The sequence below is a fragment of the Halichoeres trimaculatus genome, unplaced genomic scaffold (genome assembly GCF_033239565.1).
Source record: "Halichoeres trimaculatus isolate MK-OKI-2021-1 unplaced genomic scaffold, fHalTri1.1 fHalTri1_scaffold_11, whole genome shotgun sequence".
NCBI classification, from domain to species: Eukaryota; Metazoa; Chordata; class Actinopteri; order Labriformes; family Labridae; genus Halichoeres; species Halichoeres trimaculatus.
The window spans coordinates 482440-488439 of record NW_027437189.1 but is presented as its reverse complement, the minus strand read 5'-3'; positions in this window follow the sequence as shown (position 1 = coordinate 488439).

Here is a 6000-nt window from a genome sequence, read left to right as displayed (position 1 = left end):
GAGTTTTGGTGAACTTGCTTGTCTTATAAATGTGCTGTACTAAAGTGAACTGGATTGGATTATAATATAGAACACCAACAAATCAAACGTAACGGAAAAAACTCCCACCAGTTCAGATCCAGTGAATGCAGCATAATGTTCAGGCTGCTGGACTCTCCTCTCTAAATGAAATCAGGATTTCTGTGTCTGAAGAGTGGTGGCAGCTTCAGGGTCAGCTCTCTGGACCTCTGTTTGGACCTTTTGCACAGTGTTTGTGAGTTTTGCACAGTGTCTGGACTTTTTCATGAGCTGGTGGTGTGTGTGTGTGTGTGTGTGTGTGTGTGTGTGTGTGTGTGTGTGTGTGTGTGTGTGTGTGTGTGTGTGTGTGTGTGTGTGTGTGTGGAAGCGGTCTGGGACGTGGACCTGTCTCCTTGAGGAGTTTAGATCCTGAGGTTAGAAGCTGCAGCCTCTCAGCACCTGGAGTGTGTCTGCTCTATGTGCTCAGCTTCTGTGTCACAGACATTACCTCACCCATCCTCTGTGATGTCAGCATCTCTCTCCCCCTCCTTCCCTCCTCCTCTCGTCTCCTCTCTCTGCTCCTCTTCGCTCTGTGGCTGTCCATCTCGTCCTGCTGGTCTGTCCTCGGTGACGGCGGCTCACAGAGGAGGGAAGCGTCCGTGTGCTGCGTCTGTACAGAGAGCGTGGAGCAGAGAAACACGCTGTGAGCCCCGAGCACGGGGACATAGATCTGCAGATTGCTGCAGCAGCAGCTGCCTCACCTGAAGCTCAGAGCCTCTGAGAGGAAGAGGAGGGAGGGTTTACAGAGACACAGCTTCAGCTGACGCTCTGCTCAGATGAAGTCAAATAAATCCGATCTGCTGCGTGTTACATTAGATCATACATGTTAAAAACATGTAGAGACTGTCAGAGACACAGGAGCAGGAGCAGTGAGGAGCGTCCAAAGCTTTCCAGGTGTGTGGTGACGGGACTCTCTGCTCCTCCTGTGTACTCCTCCTAACTTTGAGCCCTCCTCTTTGAATAGTTGGGTTAAACAGTTGAGGGGAAGGAGCGTCTGCTCGTTATCGATCGTGGACTCAGGCTGACGCTGGGCCTGAATCGCCCATTTCATTATGCTGCGCTCCTGCTTTATTGGTTTGAAGGCACGAGGCTCCGGGGGAGACGCGTTTAGCTTATTGCTTTGGCGGGTGGAGCGGCGCTGGCTCATTGCTGGAGTCTGGAGGAGGAGGAGGAGGAGGAGGAGGAGGAGGAGGAGCTGGTTCAGCAGAAGTGAACACTGACTGATCTCTGTGCGGTTAGAGGAAAACCAGGCTGGTTCCCCTGAAACCCTCCCTGTGGGGCGTCAGTGGTCTGCAGACTGCGGGGACCCTCAGAGGACTCAGAGACTTCCCTGGGACCCTGCACCCCCCCCTGCTCTGTGAGCTGCTGGGTCACATGACAGGAGCAGGGGGAGACACAGATCTGTCTCTGAAAACACGTTTGGAGGAGGTTACCTCATCCAACTACCTGTAGCATCGTGTGTCTGTGTGGGAGAGACTCCACACACCTGACTTAGCACGTTAGCACAAGCTAATCACAGGTGTTTGACACAAACCTGGTTAGCAGAAAGCTAACTCACGTCGCTCTTCGTCCCGTGCTGCTCTCCAAGTTCCTGAAAGTGGAGCCGAGCTTCAGCCTCGTTTAGGAAAAAGCTTTTTCTGTTTGGAGTTTTTTTCTCTTTGGTTGTTTTTCTTCCTCTGTGCTACGTCCGCTATCCTAGCTGCTCTGATTAGCTTCTTCCACTCGCCAATCATCAACACGTAGAGTCACTCAGTGCGCTGTGATTGGCTGATGTAACCACACTTGCTCTCCATCCCAATGCAACAAAAACATCACCATCCAGGCAGAGGAGGGTTTGAGGCAGACACAGACACTGACACACTCAGGTAGAGAGGCCCAGAGCAGGAGCTTTCCTGTTAGAGTTGATCTTTTATTCCTTTGGAAAGATCTGCAGACTCTACCTTTAAAGTTGTTTTCCCGTGAAGAAATGTGAGTGTGTTGTGTTCAGATGTACGATGGGAAAATTGTCCCATCTCATGATAAACAGTAAGAATAAAAGATAAATGTATATTTATATTTTTTAAGATTGAAGTTTATCGAAAGATTTGAGCAAAAATATAGGACGAAATATCAATCCTTTCTGTTTATAGCAGTTGTCTCCAGTTGTCCTTAAAGGATGGTCAGTTTTCCTGTCTGTGTATTTTTGATCTTTGAAAAACTTTAAAATTTGAATTTTAAAATTTCCTGTCACTGAATATCTTTCCATGTGGAGCTACTCGACCAAATTATGACCAAAAATCAAACAAGACTGAGCTGAAAGGACACAAACGTCCCTGATTACCCCTGAGGGTCAGACTGAATATGAACCCTGATTGGTCCGTCTGTTTCATCATCTCCTGAATCACTGAACTCGCTGCCCTTCATCTCCTCTTCTCTTCAGTTCAACATCTTCTGCTCAGGGTGGCTGAGAAAAACACTCAGGGACTGGAAAAGGCTGCCCTGCCCTCATGTGGTGGGGAGGAGTACTGCAGGCCATGTGGGCACAGACACAGGAGTTTGTCATGCTGACTGAGGGTGAATCCAAAGCCCCAAAGTTTCCATCCTTTTGTCCTTTCCTTGTTTCCTAGCCCCTCCCTCCAGAAATGCATGATAGAGGAGAGGAAGTTTGTTTTAAAGGAAGTGACACATCCTTTCCTCTGGAGCGCCACGTGAACTGTTGGTGATGACATCATCAGCCGATCACCTGTGGGTCACCTGTCAGTCAGCTCTAACAGCTGTTCGTGCTGTTTGTGTGTCTGCACGTGTGCGCTGTGATAACGCTGCTCAAACAGGAACAGAGCTCTGTCTGTGACTTTAACAAACACGTTGCCATGGAGACAACCTGCTCTGTTTACTCTGTGCTGTTCAGGAGCTCACAGATCGCTTTACGGCTAAGGTCACATGAGCTGAGCTCTGCCTCTGATTGGGCGAACTCTTGATCCTAAAATCCTCTGAACTGTCGAGTTAGAAACCGTTCATCCTGAGTCAGACAGCTCAGCGTACGCTCGATGCAGAGTTATTAACCACGCTGACGTCTGACTGCTGCTGCGTCACACGCCTGAGCTCTCAGTGGGTGGGTCTAAACTTTAACTCAAACATTTTATTCATGTTTACGTCGTGAACACAGACTCAGCCTCTTTTATTTCTCTCCATCTCAGCAGGAGTGTCAGCGCAGAGATGAACAGACGCAGCTCCTGTTTCTCACACGTGTTCATGTTCACCTTTAGGGATATCACCAAGTTAAAGATGTTTTTCTTTCCTGAGAGGATTTAAGTTTCCAACAGTTTACTCTGAGTGTTCCCTAACCAGAGAAACATTAAAATAAGATCAACAGGTGGACGGAGAGTCTGAGACAATCTGCAGCGAACTGGAGGAACTGATTTTTTGTTTTGGTTCCTGTAACTGGAGCAGCTGCAGCGTCTCAGAGAGAGAAGACCCTGCAGCGAGATAATCTCTGTGATTATGATCATCATCCACTCTCTGATACATCCACCAAGACCTCCAACACCTCCTCACTGCTCCCTGTGCTCCTCCTCTCTCCATCCTCTCCTCTCCTCCTCCTCCTCCTCCCTCTCTCCTCCTCCTCTCCTCTCTCCTCCTCTCCTCTCCTCTCCTCTCCTCTCTCCTCCTCCTCTCCTCTCCTCCTCCTCTCCTCTCTCCTCCTCCTCTCCTCTCTCCTCCTCCTCTCCTCTCTCCTCCTCTCCTCCTCTCCTCCTCTCCTCTCTCCTCCTCCTCTCCTCCTCCATCAGTGATAACACGTGACCCTGAGGTAATTAAGCTAAGAACACAGGCGGAGGATGGAGGTCATAAATAAACAGCTGAGGTGAGATTAAAGCTGGAGGAGCTGCTGGAGAGAGAAACACAGAGTCAGGAGTTTATACACCAACTGAGGAGGAGCAGCACTCCTTACTGACTGACTGACTGACTGACTGACTGACTGACTGAGTAACTGACTGACTGACCTGACTGACTGACTGACTGAGTAACTGACTGACTGACTGACTGACTGACTGAGTAACTGACTGACTGACTGACTGACTGACTGAGTAACTGACTGACTGACTGACTGACTGACTGAGTGACTGACTGAATGACTGACTGACTGACTGTCTGACTGACTGACTGACTGACTGACTGAAGGACTGTCTGACTGACTGACTGACTGACTGACTGACTGACTGGACTGACTGTCTGACTGACTGACTGACTGACTGATCTGACTGACTGACTGTCTGACTGACTGACTGACTGACTGACTGTCTGACTGTCTGACTGACTGACTGACTGACTGACTGACTGACTGTCTGACTGACTGACTGACTGAGTAACTGACTGACTGTCTGACTGTCTGACTGACTGACTGACTGTCTGACTGACTGACTGACTGACTGACTGACTGACTGACTGTCTGACTGACTGACTGACTGACTGACTGACTGACTGACTGACTGACTGACTGACTGACTGACTGACTGACTGAGTAACTGACTGACTGACTGACTGAGTAACTGACTGACTGACTGACTGACTGACTGGACTGACCTGACTGTCTGACTGACTGACTGACTGACTGACTGACTGAGTAATGAGTGACTGTCTGACTGACTGACTGACTGTCTGACTGACTGACTGACTGACTGACTGACTGACTGACTGACTGTCTGACTGACTGTCTGACTGACTGACTGACTGACTGACTGACTGAGTAACTGACTGACTGACTGTCTGACTGACTGACTGTCTGACTGACTGACTGACTGACTGACTGAGTAACTGACTGACTGACTGTCTGACTGACTGACTGTCTGACTGACTGACTGACTGACTGACTGACTGGACTGACTCGACTGACTGGACTGACTGACTGAATGACTGAGTAACTGACTGACTGACTGACGGACAGTAACTGACTGACTGACTGAGTAACTGACTGACTGACTGACTGACTGACTGACTGACTGACTGACTGACTGACTGACTCACTGACTGATTGATTGTGATGGTGAACAGATTTCCTCAGGTGTGATGGTGAACAGGTTTCCTCGGTGTGATGGTGAACAGATTTCCTCAGGTGTGATGGTGAACAGTTTCCTCAGGTGTGATGGTGAACAGTTTCCTCAGAGTGATGGTGAACAGATTTCCTCAGGTGGTGATCATGTGAACAGGTTTCCTCAGGTGTGATGGTGAACAGATTTCCTCAGGTGTGATGGTGAACAGATTTTCTCAGTTGGAACTGAAGTGAAGTTTTAATCCAGGATGGAGAAATTCACCATGAAGTCAAATGATCCGTCACCAAAAATAGAAATCTCCATGTGAGGGTAAAAATATCCTCCATCATCTTCCTCCTCTCCTCATCCTTCTCGCAGCAGACCCATTAAAATCATAATGAGGCTGTTGCTGTTTTTGGAGCCTGAGATTGAGGAGTAATTCATCCTCATCGCCAAAGCTGAATTATTGAAGGGACCAGGGAGTCTGGGAAGGGAGCTGGCCCTCGAGGGAGAGGAGAGGAGAGGAGAGGAGAGGAGAGGAGAGGAGAGGAGAGGAGAGGAGAGGAGAGGAGAGGCAGCTCAGTCTCCAGTCTCAAGTCTCAGTGATGGAGGTCTTTCTTTCTGCAGTCCCGACTGTCAGAGCTCAGCTCAGAGTCTTCTCTTCACTGTAACTGAAGCTGAGAAGGGACTCTACACCTCTTTGAAGCTGTGGACTCTCAGGAACTGGTCTCCTGGTTCTGGTTCCAGTCAGAGTCTCAGTCCCAGCGTGTGAAGGAAACTCTCCTCCTGAGCTCACCTTGACTTCCTCTGACCTGGTTCTCTGGAGCTCAGGACGTCTTTCTGGAAAGTTCCTGATGCTCCGTCTCTGTCTGCATCAGTTGCTTTTTCTTGTTATTTTTGAGTGAATGAGTCTTTAACCCTCTGATGCCTGACAAAC